The sequence below is a fragment of the Vulpes vulpes genome, chromosome 16, assembly GCF_048418805.1.
Source record: "Vulpes vulpes isolate BD-2025 chromosome 16, VulVul3, whole genome shotgun sequence".
In the NCBI taxonomy this organism is placed as follows: Eukaryota; Metazoa; Chordata; class Mammalia; order Carnivora; family Canidae; genus Vulpes; species Vulpes vulpes.
In genome coordinates, this window is record NC_132795.1 from 38,030,732 (window position 1) to 38,050,091 (window position 19,360).

At 38.1% G+C, this 19,360-nt stretch overlaps 1 long non-coding RNA gene across 1 annotated transcript in view; it reads left to right on the plus strand.

Moving 5' to 3' along the window:
• LOC140595843 (uncharacterized) overlaps positions 1 to 19,360 on the plus strand; it is a 295,277-nt gene that overhangs the window by 160,739 nt on the left and 115,178 nt on the right. The gene's annotated exons all lie outside the window — the stretch shown is intronic.

Genomic DNA, 19,360 nt, shown 5'->3' on the forward strand with positions numbered 1-19,360 from the left:
TTTTAATTGCATAGTGGAAGGAAATTCTATTTCCTTTTTCTATTCTAGAAATTCTATTTCTATTTGCAAGATTGCAAATAGAATTAAAGTTATTAATTAATGAGTCTACCTTAAGATAGGGAGATTATCCAGATAGGCACTCATTTCTTGCACAATAACTTTCAATATCTGAATATCTAACCAAGTTGCAAGTTCATTAATGCATGTTTAGCTTGAAAAGGTAATTAAATATTTTCACAAGGCTTTCTCTTTCTACAACTCCTTCTATGCAAAAATGAACAAGATTCTGTGTCTAACTAAGGTTTTATTTTCTTTTTATTTTTTTCTAACAAAGGTTTTAAATGGAAAGGTTGTCAGTGTTCAAATTTGAGTGCCAGATTTATTGGAATACATTGCAATACATATTATTTGCTTATGAAATATAGAACACCGAGTGCCTTTTGAGTTGATGCACCAAAACAATGTTCTCTCTGCTCTTTGTGTGTAGTTGAGATTAGAATTTTTTGTCTAAAGGATGAACACAGCAGAACTCAAAATTTTTAAATACATGTTTTAATGCCCAACATAGGCTGCATTATTTTCCAAATTTATAATTAATGGAGGTAGTACCTCAGGTCTGTTTGCTGACAATCGATGTTGCTTCATACTTAATTTTTTTAAGTATCATAAACACTAAGACAGCAGTTGTTACACAGGTTACTGGGAGATTTATTATGATACAGATTTTCTGGTTAAATGTTCACAAAAACAGACACATAGATCAATGGAACAGAATAGAGAACCCAGAAGTGGACCCTGAACTTTATGGTCATCTAATATTCGATAAAGGAAGAAAGACTATCCATTGGAAGAAAGACAGTCTCTTCAATAAATGGTGCTGGGAAAATTGGACATCCACATGCAGAAGAATGAAACTGGACCACTCTCTTTCACCATACACAAAGATAAACTCAAAATGGATGAGAGATCTAAATGTGAGACAAGAGTCCATCAAAATCATAGAAGAGAACACAGGCAACACCCTTTTTGAGCTCGGCCACAGTAACTTCTTGCAAGATACATCCACAAAGGCAAAAGAAACAAAAGCAAAAATGAACTATTGGGACTTCATCAAGATAAGAAGCTTTTGCACAGCAAAGGATACAGTCAACAAAACTAAAAGACAATCTACAGAATGGGAGAAGATATTTGCAAATGACATATCAGATAAAGGGCTAGTTTCCAAAATCTATAAAGAACTTCTTAAACTCAACACCAAAGAAACAAACAATCCAATCATGAAATGGGCAAAAGACATGAAGAGAAATCTCACAGAGGAAGACATGGACATGGCCAACATGCACTTGAGAAAATGCTCTGCATCACTTGCCATCAGGGAAATACAAATCAAAACCACAATGAGATCCCACCTCACACCAGTGAGAATGGGGAAAATTAACAAGGCAGGAAACAACAAATGTTGGAGAGGATGCGGAGAAAAGGGAACCCTCTTACACTGTTGGTGGGAATGTGAACTGGTGCAGCCACTCTGGAAAACTGTGTGGAGGTTCCTCAAAGAGTTAAAAATAGAGCTGCCCTACGACCCAGCAATTGCACTGTTGGGGATTTACCCCAAAGATTCAGATGCAATGAAACGTTGGGACACCTGCACCCCGATGTTTCTAGCAGCAATGTCCACAATAGCCAAACTGTGGAAGGAGCCTCGGTGTCCATCGAAAGATGAATGGATAAAGAAGATGTGGTTTATGTATACAATGGAATATTCCTCAGCCATTAGAAACGACAAATACCCACCATTTGCTTCAACGTGGATGGAACTGGAGGGTATTATGCTGAGTGAAGTAAGTCAATCGGAGAAGGACAAACAGTGTATGTTCTCATTCATTTGGGGAATATGAATAATAGTGAAAGGGAATATAAAGGAAGGGAAAAGAAATGTTGGGAAATATCAGGAAGGGAGACAGAACATAAAGACTCCTAACTCTGGGAAACGAACTAGGGGTGGTGGAAGGGGAGGAGGGCGGGTGTTGGAGGGGAATGGGTGACGGGCACTGAGGTGGACACTTGACGGGATGAGTACTGGGTGTTTTTCTGTATGTTGGTAAATTGAACACCAATAAAAATTAATAAAAACAAACAAACAAACAAAAAAATAAATGTTCTTCCATGCTTTTTTGTATTTCCCTAGTGTCTTCGCACAGAAATCACAGAGTTTAAATTAGCAAATGAATACTGAGAACCACAAACTGGCATTAAGTCAATTAGAAACAATACTATCATTCACAACGTATAAAGATCATCACATTTTTCAGTTAACTAAGAACACATTCACCAGCAGCAAACATTCTTTTTCTGCCTACATTTTGAAGCCATAAACAGTCCAGCACATGTGGGGTTCATTAATGCAGAATCCAATATGACACAGAATGTAAGGGTTTTTCTATCTAATGGCTAAGGTTAAAGAGAGAAGAATGGGGGTATCAGGGTGGCTCAGTTGGTTAAGTGGCTGACTCTAGATTTCAGCTCAGGTCATGTTCTCCTTCCTGGGTCATGGGATTGAGCCCCTTGTGGAGCCCTGAGTCAAGCTCTGAACTCAGCAGGGAATCTGCTTGAGGATTCTCTCTCCTTCTCCCTCTGCCCCTTCTCCCACTCACATTCTCTCTCCCTTTCTAAAATAAATAAATCTTTTAAATTTAAAAGAATTTAAAGAATGCCCTATGAAATCCCAGAGGTTCCATGGCTCTAGAAGTGTAATTTGGCACTTCTGAAAGTTGTGTGAAACAGAAGCGTCAACCATTGCTTCAGGCATAAAGTAGCCAAAATCAGTGATGAATTACTCCTCAAGGATGGATTTACCCTCTAAGTCCTTAGGAATTTGTCTTAGAAGTTATCTATTCTAAAATGTGCTATAATCACTGGAGTATTATCTAGAATTACCAGCTGACAACACATATGGAGAAAGCTATATTTCTGTGCTATATTTCCAATCATTAAGTGCCCTAATCTATTGACTTAATAAGTATGACCAGGGCATGCAGAAAGTCATGAATAAAGGGTGCTAAAGGAATATAGATATTTCTCTTATTAATCAGATCTCAAAACCATATTCTTCCTATCAAAAATATTCAAATACCTCCCTAAACAATTGCCATTGCCATGTGGGATAGAGTGGGGGAAGTTTATCCTTTGTTTTATTTCACACACCCAAAATATAAGTAGAATATTGCTGTATCTTAAATTGCATTATTAAATAAATTTTGTTAGATAAATTTGATAAAACCTAATTAATAAGATAGTTTGTTTATGAAGAAGGCTGCTTACCCCCCAAAGTTAAAGACTTAAAAATAACTTAAATAGTTGTTTTTTATTCTACTCTGTGCTTCTTTTTGGAAGTATAGTTGACATACAATGTTATATTGGTTTCAGGGGTACAACATGGTGATTTGACAACTCTGTACATTATGCTGTGCTCACAAATGTAGCCCCTGCCCCGTCACCACCCAATGCCATTATAATACCATTAAACTCATGCTGTTCCTTTCATTCTTGTGACATAGTCATTCCGTAACTGGAAGCCTGTACCACCTGCTCCCCTTCACCTGTTTTGCCCATCCCTCAGCCCCCTCCCCTCTGGCAATAATCAGTTTGTGGTCTGTATATGTGGATCTGTTTCTGCTTTTTATTTGTTTTGTTTTTTAGATTCTACATATAAGTGAATGAGAGAAGTCATACGACATTTGTCTTTTTCAGACTTATTTCAGTTATAATACCTTTGGATCCATCCATGTTGCAGCAAATGGCAAAATATCACTCTTTTATGACTGAATACACACATATATAAGATATGCATACATATATATGCATAATATATATATCTCACATGATATATATCCATTCATCTATTGATTATTGCTTCCATATCTCAGCTATTGTAAATAACGCTTCAATAAACAAAGGGTGCATATCTTTTTGAATTAGTGTTTTTTCTTTTCTTTGGGTAAATACCCTGTAGCTGAATTACTGGATCATATGGTATTTCTACTTTTAATTTTTTGAGGAACCTCCACACTATTTTACACAGTGGCTGCACCAATTTGCATTCCCACCAACAGTGTGTAAGTGTTCCTTTTCCTCCACATCACCGCCAATACTTATGTTTCTTCTCTCTCTCTTTTTTTAAAGGTTTATTTATATGAGAGAGAAAGGGAGAAAGTGCATGCACAAGTCGGGGGAGAGGCCAAGGGAGAAAAACTTCAAGCAGACTCCATGCTGACATGGAGCCTGACCTGGGGCTCAGTCTCTTGACCCATGAGATCATGAGCTGAGCTGAAACCAGGAGCCAGCTGCTTAACCAACTGAGCCCCCAAGCACCCTTATTTCTTGTCCTTTTTATTTTAGCCATTCTGACAAATGTAAGATGATAGCTCATTTTGGTTTCATTTGCATTCCCCTGATGATTAGTGATGTCGAGTATATTTTCATGTATCTGTTTGGCCATCTGTGTGTCTTTCCTGGAAAAATGTCTGTTCAAATGCTCTGCTCATTTTTAATTGGATTATTTGATTTTTTGGTGTTGGGTTCTTTATATATTTTGGATATTAACCCCTTATTGGATATACCATTTGCAAATATCTTCTCCCATTCAGTAGGTTGCCTTTTCGATTTGTGATAATTTTCTTTGCTGGGAAAAGCTTTTTATTTTTGTGTAGTCCCAATAGTTCGTTTTTGCTTGTTTCCCTTGCCTTAGAGACATATCTAGAAAAAAGTTGCTGATGCCAATAGCAAAGAGAATACTGCCTATGTTGTCTTCTAGGATTTTTATGGTTTCACATCTCACATTTAGGTCTTTAATTCATTTAGACTTTACTTTTGTGTATGGTATAAGAAAGTGGTCCAGTTTTACTCTTTTGCATTCTACTCTGTTTCTGAGGAAAAGCTGGAATATTAAAATTATGCAAAAAGAATTCAACATAAATTGTAGTTTGTGGCAAAGATATACCCTTGGAATAGCTTTTAAAAATCAGTAAGACTTTCCATATAAATATTATGTTAATGTCACAGTCTAATAAAAATTTCACTACCCAATCTTCAACACTTGGGTGAAAAAAAAACAAACACTTGGGTGAAATGACAGACACATGGAAGAAAAACATTTCATCCAAATTTAGTACATAGCAAATATGATTTCCCTCAAAAAGAAAAAAAAAGTCACCATATTTGAATTATAAAAGGCTTATTGAGCTTCATGATCATAATGTATACTGAATTAGAAAACTGGATATGCCAGGATTTACTTATTACATATATTAATCATGGGAAAATATAACTACAATTTTCTAAAGAAAGAGTCAGAGTTGTAAATCAAGTCAATTTATACATCATTGGGTAAGAAAGACTTAATATGGTAGAAAGTTTAGTACAGTCTCTTATTTTTATTTCTAACTCCGACCCTAACTCATAATGTCAAATTTAATAGTCATTTATGATCTAGTTTTCAGTTTTCCCAACTGCAAAATGAGGGGAAAGACTGTGTTGTCTCAGGGGTATTATGTTGCTTCCTCTCTAGTCCTTATAACTAAGACTAAAACTCGGGCTATTTCCTGCTTGATGTGATTTGTGATCCCAGGGCACCACACCCTAAAATATCTCCCACAAGTATTATTACCACAAGTATTATTCCCAGGGGCTGAAAGCAAATAAGTTATGTGGCTATCTCCCCCACTGTATCACCATGACCTGCTCTCAATTTATCAAGAAACTGCTTAATTGAGAGAAATAGTCCTAGTGATCATGTTGCAATGGAAAGACAAAATCTCAACCAGGGAACAGCAAAATTATACTGGCAGCTGGGATGTACGCAGTGACAGGGATGGCGGATGGATTTTGGAGGCACATTTTTCCACTTAACAATTTTGCTCAAAGATGTTCATGCTTGAAATTTGAGCTTAAAACCTGGAAGTCAAAAAAAAAAACAAAAACTTAGAAGTCTGTAAACTCCATTTGACCAAATTGAGCAAATGAAATGAACATTCATGGAGCCTCTCCTATCTGCCAGTGCTCTGCTAAGCTCTAAGGAATTAAAAGCAAAACAAACAAACAAAAAAATCCAGTAACCTGAAGATAAACAAGATATAGTGTTTGCCCATGAGGACCTTGTAATATGATATGAGACTTCAACTTTGGAATATTCAAGAAAGAATATTCTGTTTGTTTATCTGAAATCACTCAGAAAACTCTTTCAGTTAATTTAGGATCTGTTAGGAAAATGAAAATATGAAAAAGCATTTCCCAAGTTAGCTAAGATTTGGGAGTTCTCTTTTTGTTGAGATTTCTGGAAGTATCTTTTTCTTCCTGTTTCTTCCCTTAGAAGTATTATATTCTCGAAGTACAATTTCGCTACCTAATATGAAAATGTGGTCAATTGGTTTTGTATTCGGTAAACAGCACAGCATGACACACAAGCAAAATGCATGACATAGATGTGCCCCATCTCCTTTAGCCCAAGACAAAACTGGTTTCAACTCACAGTAGACTTCAGAGCTGGGAAGGGGGACTTCTGTCCTTTCTCATGTGCCCTAAGCCTGTAGAGAAGTTGCTGACAGGACCCACCACCCCTGCCAGGTAAATGCAGAAGCAAAGAGCTCAGGGGTCTGATGCCTGGATCTGGCTTCTTTGCTCCTGCTGCTTCTGTTAAAACTCGTTGCTCCTCCATATGCAGTCCCTCTTACCACACGAATATACTCTTAAGGGATTATTGGCTGTGGTATGTCATATGTGAATAATTAGAATATAGAAATCCCATATTAGGGTCATGTAAAATTGGTATTTACATTTTGACTAATATGTGTTCTGGTTCCTGGTAATCTTAGCAGGCTCTATGCAAAAATAAATACATAAATTGCTTTTTGAAAGAAACCAGAAACATAACCTGAAAGAAACCAGAAACATATTTTCCAGCTGCTCCTTCAAAGAAAAGTTCACTCAATTTGTCAGAAATCACTGTCACTTAATTCATTGTCAGGAAAGAAAGGTTAACTCAAAAATACGGCAGCGCCCGGAAATGCCAACATTGCTGGGAGGGATGATTGCTTGAGCGATTCACAGGCAGATAAACTCACTTGATTGTAAGCTTCTTTAATGCTGGGATTTCCAAGGAGAGCTAAGGCTGATGGGTCTCCAGAAAATCTCTTATAGACAAATCCTTGTCAGCCCAGAGACTTTCTTAAGATGAAGCAGAAGAAAAAATGAAAATAATATACGAAGCAGTCTCTAGGGACTTTCAGTTTTTCTCCATTCCTGCGTGATCAGAAACCTCACAGGGACTCCCTTCCTAATGTTATTTCAGTATAAGTATTTCCACGTCCAGTTCCAGCTGGAAGCAGACACTGGGGACCATGTGAAAATTCAGCAAGAACACACAAAATTAGCCCTTGATTTTTTGAACTTTAAAAAGGCCTGGGTCAGGGCTGAGTTTATTCAGAATTCAGTTATTTACGAATCCCTAAAGATCAACCAAGTCACTCTCTGACAGAATGTCCTCAGCCCCAAACTTCTATTTTTCACATTCAACCGCAGCTTTGCACATTCTCTTTCTCTCTCTTGCCTCTGACCCGTTGATTCTCCGGAGGAAAGGACCTTTGTGGACTTGGATACATTTTAGATGTGGGATTAGGAATACAAAAGCCTAAATAAATCATTTCATAGAAATGTCTGCTATTGGAGCCCCTGGGTGCCTTGGAGAATGTCAGAGAGAAGGAGAGGGGTTAAGAAGTGTAAGAACGCTTTAAGATCAATTTGTACTGAGAGTAAAATCAAACCAAACATTTGCTGAAATTTTCATAAAATAATATTTTAGCATGACTCATCATTACAAGATGCATTTGTAACGCTCCACTTCCCAACAGGCTGGCTTCCAAAAGCCTGTTTGTAAGTTGTTTTTCTGGATCTGAAAAGCCATTTCCCTTATAAACAATGTTCTAAATTTGTAGTTCATGCGCTTTTCGTGTCCTCAACCCCTTTGAGAATCTATTAAAAGCTGTGGATATACTTCTCAGTAAATGTCATAATACTTCTGTGCCCTAGTTTTCCATACACATGTATTGGCTTCACGGATCCACGGAAGCCCTTTCCAATTAAGAACTTCTGTTCCAGGTGCAGATCAGCTCAAAGGCTAAAATCCAGAGCCACAGAATGAATTAACTGGACTTTGATGCTCTAGTCAGAAGCTAGAGCCACCAATTGATAACAACGTATCCAACAATGCACTTGTAATTATACCTTTGGACACCAGCACTGCATCAACTGCAGATTAGCAATCCTGGCCGCTGCCACAGTTAGGTTAAGGTATGGGCAACAGTGTGATAGTAGTCCTACCTCATCAGGGTACAGCCATAATCTTTGGTTTTATGAGATCGGGGATGAGGGTTGTATATTTCGTCACGGGGACAGATATTTGCCTCATTTCTGAAGCACTTGTTGGTCTTTGACAAAAGCATCCACACTTGCATCCCCCAAAAAAGGTGCTAAAGCTAGAGATGTTTGTGCAACAACTCAGTGACTTGTAAATCAGTGGTATCTATACTCCAGGTCAAATTACATATAACAAAGCATGTTAAGTATGTAATTATTTCCTTGGATTTTTCCTCCTAGGAACCTGAGAGCCAAAAAAAAGTTCCTATTGTGAAAGCCAACCCTCCTTCAAGGGCTTCTGAACTGGAAAGTTTACATCTCTTCATAGACAGTGTAGACAATTGTTACCTTCCTCACTTGCTATAGAGTTTATAATAACAAATAATAATCAAACAAAAAAATCTACCCTCTTTTTAGAATACTTCAAAAAAAAATAGACTAAGAGCTCTTGGTGACTTCTGTCATGGTGTGCCCGGAGACATCTACACAGCAAAGTCTTTTCTGTCCCACAGCTATCTTGTCATGCTACACAATGAAGCCATTATATCAATGTTCATGGATTTTATAGGCTGCCAAGGAGTGTGAAAGTCTCATTTTAAGCTTGCTGAGTCTGACTGCTGCTCATGTGCACGCATGTCTGCCCAGGAACCAATACCACAGCTCCTGCTGTGCCTGGTAGTGAGCACCATGAATCCCAGCATCCAAGAACACCACCATGTCTTCCATACTGTCCTCCCAGGCTCGCTTTTACTCTGTGTTGTAGAGAAATGGTGGCATATGATGAGTCAGTCAGCTCTCCAAAGAAGTCCTCCCAATATATTGAATAATAGACCCACAGACACACAACCTCCTGGTAGAGTCCAGATTCAGAGAACTTGGCAGCAACTTCATATTCATCTTTCTCATAGCACCACACAGGTACAGAATCAGAAAAACTAGTTGGGAAATTAAGTCCAAAGCATAGTATCAGATAAGATTGGATTATGATTTAGCAAATACTCATGCTCCTCTCCCTGTTGGTGGAGTCGACACCCCTGCCCACTGACTGAGACCATGTGGCTTGCTTTGATCGTCGCAATGCCTGCAGATGTAAGGTGAGCAGTAGTTTTCAATGGGCTGTGTGCTTGCCCCTCTCCTGTGCTCCTATGTTCCACCATGAGGAGAGCATGGTCCGGGGGTTGCTGGTTTCAAGAGAAGGTTGAGAACTGTGGAGCAGACCCACATCCAAAATTTGGAGGAAAGCCCTGGCTGACCTGCAGCCTGAAACCCATCCAACCAGCATACCCCTGGGCCTGTACGTGAGAGAAAATGCTTGCTGCTGTTAGCCACTGGGTTTTTTTTTAATATCTAAGAAGCGATTTTATTTTTCCCTGCACCATCTCTTCTTTAGGCTAAAGATCTTTAGTTCTTTAAAGACAAATTCTTGCTTCCTGCATACTGCTTCCTCTTTTTGGAACATGACCCAATTTGTCTGAATCCTTAGCACTCAGAGTGCAATACACTTTGTATAGATTAAGGTGGAAAGGAAGGTAGAACTGTTACCTCCCATGCTTTGGGAACCATATTACTCTTTTTTTTAATAATAAATTTATTTTTTATTGGTGTTCAATTTACCAACATACAGAATAACACCCAGTGCTCATCCCGTCAAGTGCCCCCCTCAGTGCCCATCACCCTGTCACCCCCACCCCCCGCCCCCCTCCCCTTCCACCACTCCTAGTTCATTTCCCAGAGTTAGGAGTCTTCATGTTCTGTCTCCCTTTCTGATATTTCCCACACATTTCTTCTCCCTTCCCTTAAATTCCCTTTCACTATTATTTATATTCCCCAAATGAATGAGAACATACACTGTTTGTCCTTCTCCGATTGACTTACTTCACTCAGCATAATACCCTCCAGTTCCATCCATGTTGAAGCAAATGGTGGGTATTTGTCGTTTCTAATGGCTGAGGAATATTCCATTGTATACATAGACCACAGCTTCTTTATCCATTCATCTTTCGATGGACACTGAGGCTCCTTCCACAGTTTGGCTATTGTGGACATTGCTGCTAGAAACATAGGGGTGCAGGTGTCCCAGCGTGTCACTGCATCTGTATCTTTGGGGTAAATCCCCAGCAGTGCAATTGCTGGGTCGTAGAGCAGGTCTATTTTTAACTCTTTGAGGAACCTCCACACAGTTTTCCAGAGTGGCTGCACCAGTTCACATTCCCACCAACAGTGTAAGAGGATTCCCTTTTCTCTGCATCCTCTCCAACATTTGCGGTTTCCTGCCTTGTTAATTTTCCCCATTCTCACTGGTGTGAGGTGGGATCTCTTTGTGGTTTTGATTTGTATTTCCCTGATGGCAAGTGATGCAGAGCATTTTCTCATGTGCATGTTGGCCATGTCTATGTCTTCCTCTGTGAGATTTCTGTTCATGTTTTTGCCCATTTCATGATTGGATTGTTTGTTTCTTTGGTGTTGAGTTTAAGAAGTTCTTTATAGATCTTGGAAACTAGCCCTTTATCTGATACATCATTTGCAAATATCTTCTCCCATTCTGTAGGTTGTCTTTGAGTTTTGTTGACTGTATCCTTTGCTGTGCAAAAGCTTCTTATCTTGATGAAGTCCCAATAGTTCATTTTTGCTTTTGTTTCTTTTGCCTTTGTGGATGTATCTTGCAAGAAGTTACTGTGGCCGAGCTCAAAAAGGGTGTTGCCTGTGTTCTCCTCTAGGATTTTGATGGACTCTTGTCTCACATTTAGATCTTTCATCCATTTTGAGTTTATCTTTGTGTATGGTGCAAGGGAGTGGTCTAGTTTCATTCTTCTGCATGTGGATGTCCAATTTTCCCAGCACCACTTATTGAAGAGACTGTCTTTTTTCCAATGGATAGTCTTTCCTCCTTTATCGAATATTAGTTGACCATAAAGTTGAGGGTCCACTTCTGGGTTCTCTATTCTGTTCCATTGATCTATGTGTCTGTTTTTGTGCCAGTACCACACTGTCTTGATGACCACAGCTTTGTAGTACAACCTGAAATCTGGCATTGTGATGCCCCCAGATATGGTTTTCTTTTCTAAAATTCCCCTGGCTATTCAGGGTCTTACTTAAAAATGATTCACATGGTAAACTTTATGTTATGCGTGTTATACCACAACTTTAAAAAAATCAATTTTTGCCAAGACTCTACATGGTGTAGACCCTGCTGATGTCTGGAAACACACCTCCTTTCTCTTTGTCCCTTGCTCTCTCTCTGTTCCAGCCATACCGGCCTCCTTGCTGTTCAGTGAATATGCCAAGCTCACTCCTTCCTCAGGACCTTTGCCCATGCTGTTTCCTCTGCCTGGAATAGTCTTCATGGCCAAATCCTTCTTTCCAATTGGGACAAAATTTACAGTTTTACCTTTACTAAGAACAATAGCAAATGAAAAAATATCATGACAAGTCAATAGAGCACAGAAGGGGGAAATACTTTATACTGAAGCACCTTTAAAGACACTCTTTTCCTACTTTTTGAACAAGGGGCTCATGTTTTCATTTTGGCTTGGGCTCTGCAAATTATGTAGTCAATCCTATGTGGAATAATAGTTCAGTAAGACTGTAAAAAATATTATGAGCAGAAAAATTCAAAAGACTCTACAGTTGCACTATTCACTACAAACAAAGCCACTAGACACACGTGGCTATTTCGATTCAAATTTAAATTAAGGAAAATTAAGAATTCAATTTCTCAGTTGTACTTTAAGTGTTCAAAAGCCACAGGTGGCTAATGGCTACTAGATTGGACACCACAGATATAGGTTTTTCTATCACTATAGAAAATTCTCTCAGGCAGTGCTTTTCTACAGTTTAAATAATTTGGAAAATGCTAAGTTAAACAACATTAGTTAGATTTCTTTAATCCAGAATTTTTCTGAACCCTAGGTATGTTGAAATGAATCCCCAGGAAGAGGATATATCATGAAGCATTTCCAAATGCATTTAATTGAAGTTTGCTTTTCTGAAAAACAGTGAACCTCTGTTCAGAGCTTTCATTTATAAAAGGAAAGGGAGGGATCCCTGGGTGGCGCAGCAGTTTGGTGCCTGCCTTTGCCCCAGGGCGTGATCCTGGAGACCGGGGATCAAATCCCACATCGGGCTCCTGGTGCATGGAGCCTGCTTCTGTCTCTGCCTCTCTCTCTCTCTGTGACTATCATAAATAAAAATTAAAAAAAAAAAAAGGAAAGGGAAAAAATAAGGATGTGAAATATAAAAGATGATATACAAATTATTAATGGGTTGAAAAATAATTTGAATAGGGGGATGAGAATCTTATTTTATAGAGCTGAAGCTCCCTGGGACTAGTTCAATAAATCCTTCTCCGGAGAATAGATTACTATGTTGCCTATTAACTCTTTTGAATTAATTTAGTGTAATAAAAATATTGGTTCCATGAGCTACCAATATACATAACAGCATAAATAAATTTCAAAAACATTATAGTAAGTAAAAGAAAGAAGACATAGAATACTACATACTGTATGACTTAATTTATATGATGTTCTAGAAAACACAAAACTATAGAGATAAAAACCAGATCAGGGACTGTGGTAGGGGAAGAGATTGAGTATAAAGGGGAACTTTTCAGGGTGGTAAAACAATTCTATACCTTCACTGTAGGACTAATTACATGATTTTATATGTTGGCAAAAACTTTTAATCAAATTGCACACCTGAAAGGGGCAATTACACTAATGTAATTAATTATCACTATGACTCTGACTTAAAAAAATATTCTGTGTATCGGTATCACTGCAGTATATTTCAATAAATCTGACATAGTTCAGAAGCACCCGGAAATGCAGAAGCTTTTGGATTTGTCAAACCAATTTTAAAAATCTGAGAAATTATTTTCTTAATTAAATTTTTATTTTAATTCCAGTTAGTTAACATACAGTGTTATATTAGCTTCAGGTGCACAATACAGTGATTCCACAATTCCGTAACTACCGAGTGCTTGTTATGACAAGTACACTCCTAATACCTACCATCTATTTACCCGCCCCCCCCCTACTTCCCCTCTGGTAACTATCGGTTTGTTCTCTGTAGTTAAAAGTCTGTTTCTTGATTTGCCTCCCCCACCCTTTCCCATTGCTCATTTGTTTGCTCTCCTTCCTTTTTTTTCCCTTTGCTCAAATAAACAAATGTTGATATATGGAACAAATAAATTCCACATATCAGGGAAATCATATGGTATTTGTCTTTAAATGCTGAAAAATTCTTGAGCCACTTAAATATGGTTAAGTCTCAGTGTGGAGAAGGGGATGAGGGTGGAAAGAGAATAGCAGCTGAGAGTAGAAGAGGGCCAGGCACAAAGGAGAGGACATTGGAGAAGAAGCAAAAATTTGTTTTTCTATGTGCTCTTTTCTATTCCCTACACAGCCCTGGGTGAACTACATGGCTTGTCCCTGTGCCATTGTGAAATTTTTTAAAAAAAACAAGTGATTCAGAACATATTAGGGCATGGCTAGAAAAAAACAGGTGGTATTAGAGTCTACTTGGGATAGAAAGCATGCAACAGCAGGTGCAGATAGATGAGCTAAGTTAAGCATTACACATTTCCCCTTTCTCCACCTTCTAGATCTCAAGTACTACATGATTATAGTTAAAGAAGGAAGATTTTAAACAGGGCAGTCCAGGGCAGAGAAACAGATTCTAACTTAAGACTTTGTACCCTGAGGCATATGCACACCCCAATACCCTTACCCCTACTCTCTCCAAGAAGAAGAACTCATCAGCAGGGACTCTTCCATCTATTCCTTTCTGAATCATAATAATATAGGAAACTATAATCAAGCACTTCTACTCCTAGGTATTTATCTAAGAGAAAGGAAAACAGATGTCCACATGAGAATGGATAAACAAAATGGAGTACACTTATACAATGATGTGTAGGTCAGCAATAAAAAGAAGCGAACTTCTACATTCAATTATATGGATGGAACTAAAAATATGCTGAATAAAGGAAGCATTAGCAAAAAGAAAGAATGTGCTTACTATCTGATAACCGTTATATAAAATTCTAGACCAAGCAAAATTCAATTATGATGAAAAAAATAAGAACAGTGGTTGCCTTTTTTCATCCATTATAATGAAAAAAATAAGAACATGGAGAACTGACAGGGAAGGAGCATGAGAGAATCTTTGGGGATGACAGAAAGGTTCTTTATCTTGAGAGTGGCTTGGGTTACATAGGTGCATGCATGTCAGTAACCATAGAATGATAGACTAAAAGTTTCTGCATTTTACACTATGTAAACTTCAAAGACCATAAACAAAAAAGTCTAGTTGCATATATGCATACTGAGCTGTTTCTAGATCAAGTATACAGTTGTCTACAACTTACTTTAAAATGCCTAAAAGTTGAGGTAGACAGACAAAGCAAATATACAAAAAGTTAACAATTGTAGTATAAGTACTGCGCGCTAACCGATTGCGCCACTGGAGCTCCAAAAGTTAACAATTGTAAAAGCTATGTGGCAGATATGTAGATGTTGAATATAAAATTCTTTGAAGTTTTCTTAGGTTTGAAAATTTTCTTACTAAAAAATATCAGGAAAATTGGATATTTAACACGCAAAAACAAGCAAACAAATAGAAAATCAGGGCACATTCACTTCTGGTGCTGACACATTAGGTCATTTGGACCAACCCCAAGGTTAGCTGAGAACAAATAGAGTACTACCAAAAAAAAGAAATAAAAAAAAAATAGAGAACCGGTACCGCATATTTTTAAAAAAATTCTCCTTGAAGGCATCAGAGAGCTAACACATCACTGATGAAAATGGAACAGGAAAAGAAGGAATTCCTGAGAGGCTGGTTACTCCAGCATACAGAAGCACTTGTAATCCTAAAAATATATGCAAATTGTAATAGAGGTCATTGAGATGCTTAGAAGCTGAGATTTTTTTTACATTCACATGGGGCTAGAGGACTAAAAATTATCGCCCAGAGGCCAGCAGGGAGATTCACTAAATCTTGACATTTAGAATTGGAATCTCAAGAAGTATACCAGAAATAAACTGGTCTTTACAAAAAATGAAGTCCAGGTTAGAATCATCTCAATTCCTGAGATTGCATAAAGATAAAATGGGATTTCTATTCCTCCTAACCACCTAACAGAAGGGAAAAAATGTAACCTCTTTAAAGAGAGACCATATAAAAAACCCCGAGATAGACCATATATATTAGTTCTTATATTATTTGTATAGTTTTTCATTCATATATATGTAAATGATTTTTTTCACTCATACATATATGAATGTCTGCTACTTGTTGAAAATTGACTAAGAATTTCTGCTTTTTGGTCAAGATGTAGTAACAGAAATTGAGTTTACCCGTTACATGAAATAGCAACAGAAATGGGCAAAATATTTGAAGTATTGGTTTTCAAAATGCAAGACATGAAGCAATAAGGGACAGTGATCCCCAAGAGACAAGAAACAAATGAGGAGAGCCCTACAATTGCCTCAGTCTACTGCCTTGACAGAGTTTCCAGACTGCAGCCAGACAGGAGAACATAAGCAGAGTGCAGCAAATAGGCTCTAAATGGAAGTATACTATTTGTCTTAATCCATTCAACTGCTACAACTGAATACCACAGACGGGGTGATTTATAAACAACTGAAATGTATTTCTCACAGTTCCAGGAGCTGAGAAGTCCAAGATCAAGGCACCAGCAGATTCAGTGCCTGCTTCCTAGTTCATAGATGTCCATCTTTTCACTGTGTCCTTGCATGCCTGACGGAGCAAGTGAGGCCTCTGGAGCCTCTTTTATAAGGGTACTGATCCCTCATGACTTAATCATCTCCCAAATGTCCCACCTTCAAATATCATCACATTGGGATTAGATTTCAACATATGAATTTTGAGGGGACATTAACCTTCCATCTACAGCACTACTGTAAGGTCCTTGTACTGTGCAAGTAGGATGATGTATTTAAATTAGACCAATAAGGTTGAAATATATGCTATAAACAGCAAACCAACCACAACTATAACGTAATAAGTTATAATTAATATGCCAACAAAGATGTTAACATGGATAACTTCTAAAAGAAGGTGGAAAAAAAGGAACATGGGAAGGAAAAATAGATGGGACAAAGATCATATTAAATATAGATGCTCTAACCACTTCAATTAATGAGTAAAATTGTCAGATTGGGGAGAAAAAAAAAACCAAGAAAACAAACAAACAAAACCATGATATGATTAGTTTACTATAAGAAACAGGGATTTTTTTATTGTTTTTTTAAATTGGAGTTCAATTTGCAAACATATAGCATATCACCCAGTGCTCATCCCATCATTGGTTGTCGTCGTTTTTTTTTTTCTTTGCTCAGTATTTACTGAAGTAAAATGAAGAATTCCACCTTTAATATGCACGGATCTTGTCCTTCTTCAATGTGGCCTCTTCTCTCCCTTTAGCTGTGGAATTCTAAAGATCCAGATGGGTTAAAAATTTTTAAATGGGAAGAGATATACCAAGATAGCAAAAATCAAAGTAAAACTGAAGTATATATTAATGGTAATCGGATGTCACTCCAGTGATTCTGTAGGTCAAACTTTATGGGCTGTGACTCTCATGATACTGTCACATTTGACATTCCATTACTGCATCCTGCTAGCAGATTTGCTTTCTTTTTACCTTGCTGGATTTCAAGAAACAAGATGATTGGAGGCCTACATGGCAAGAAGCTGAAGCCACCATCTAGGAGCTGAGGGTGGCCCCTAGCTGGAAATCAGAAAGAGTATTGGTTTCTTTGTTTCATAGCTGCAAGGAAATAAATCCTGCTAACAACCTAAGTGCACTTGAAAGTGGACCGTTCCCAAGCGAAGCCTCCATATGGGAACCCAACCCTGGCCAACAGTCTGAATAAACCCTAGAAGAGGATTCAGCTACACCATTTTTTTTAAAGATTCTATTTATTTATTTTTTTAATAAATTAATTTTTTATTGGTGTTCAATTTACCAACATACAGAATAACACTCAAGTGCTCATCCCGTCAAGTGTCCCCCTCAGTGCCCGTCACCCACTCACACCCACCCCCGCCCTCCTCCCCTTCCACCACCCCTAGTTCGTTTCCCAGAGTTAGGAATCTTTATGTTCTGTCTCCCTTTCTGATATTTCCCACACATTTCTTCTCCCTTCCCTTATATTCCCTTTCACTTGTTTATATTCCCCAAATGAATGAGAACATACACTGTTTGTCCTTCTCCGATTGACTTACTTCACTCAGCATAATACCCTTCAGTTCCATCCACGAAGCAAATGGTGGGTATTTGTCATTTCTAATTGCTGAGTAATATTCCATTGTATACATAAACCACATCTTCTTTATCCATTGATCTTTCGATGGACACCGAGGCTCCTTCCACAGTTTGGCTATTGTGGACATTGCTGCTAGAAACATCCGGGTGCAGGTGTCCCGACGTTTCATTGCATCTGTATCTTTGGGGTAAATCCCCAACAGTGCAATTGCTGGGTCGTAGGGCAGGTCTATTTTTAACTCTTTGAGGAACCTCCACACAGTTTTCCAGAGTGGCTGCACCAGTTCACATTCCCACCAACAGTGCAAGAGAGTTCCCCTTTCTCCGCATCCTCTCCAACACTTGGGGTTTCCTGCCATGTTAATTTTCCCCATTCTCACTGGTGTGAGGTGGTATCTCTTTGTGGTTTTGATTTGTATTTCCCTGATGGCAAGTAATGCAGAGCATTTTCTCATGTGCATGTTGGCCATGTCTATGTCTTCCTCTGTGAGATTTCTGTTCATGTTTTTGCCCATTTCATGATTAGATTGTTTGTTTCTTTGGTGTTGAGTTTAAGAAGTTCTTTATAGATCTTGGAAACTAGCCCTTTATCTGATACGTCATTTGCAAATCTCTTCTCCCATTCTGTAGGTTGTCTTTGAGTTTTGTTGACTGTATCCTTTGCTGTGCAAAAGCTTCTTATCTTGATGAAGTCCCAATAGTTCATTTTTGCTTTTGTTTCTTTTGCCTTCGTGGATGTATCTTGCAAGAAGTTACTGTGGCCAAGTTCAAAAAAGGTGTTGCCTGTGCTCTTCTCTAGGATTTTGATGGAATCTTGTCTCACATTGAGATCTTTCATCCATTTTGAGTTTATCTTTGTGTATGGTGAAAGAGAGGGTCTAGTTTCATTCTTCTGCATGTGGATGTCCAATTTTCCCAGCACCATTTATTGAAGAGACTGTCTTTCTTCCAATGGATAGTCTTTCCTCCTTTATTGAATATTAGTTGACCATAAAGTTCAGGGTCCACTTCTGGGTTCTCTATTCTATTCCACTGATCTATGTGTCTGTTTTTGTGCCAGTACCACACTGTCTTGATGACCACAGCGTTGTAGTACAACCTGTAACAACCTTAAATCTGGCATTGTGATGCCCCCAGCTATGGTTTTCTTTTTTAAAATTCCCCTGGCTATTCGGGGTCTTTTCTGATTCCACACAAATCTTAAAATAATTTGTTCTAACTCACTGAAGAAAGTCCATGGTATTTTGATAGGGATTGCATTAAACGTGTAAATTGCCCTGGGTAACATTGACATTTTCACAATATTAATTCTGCCAATCCATGAGCATGGAATGTTTTTTCATCTCTTTGTGTCTTCCTCAATTTCTTTCAGAAGTGTTCTATAGTTTTTAGGGTATAGATCCTTTACCTCTTTGGTTAGGTTTATTCCTAGGTATCTTATGATTTTGGGTGCAATTGTAAATGGGATTGACTCCTTAATTTCTTTTTCTTCAGTCTCATTGTTAGTGTATAGAAATGCCATTGATTTCTGGGCATTGATTTTGTATCCTGCCACGCTACCAAATTGCTGTATGAGTTCTAGCAATCTTGGGATGGAGGCTTTTGGGTTTTCTATGTAGAGTATCATGTCATCAGCGAAGAGGGAGAGTTTGACTT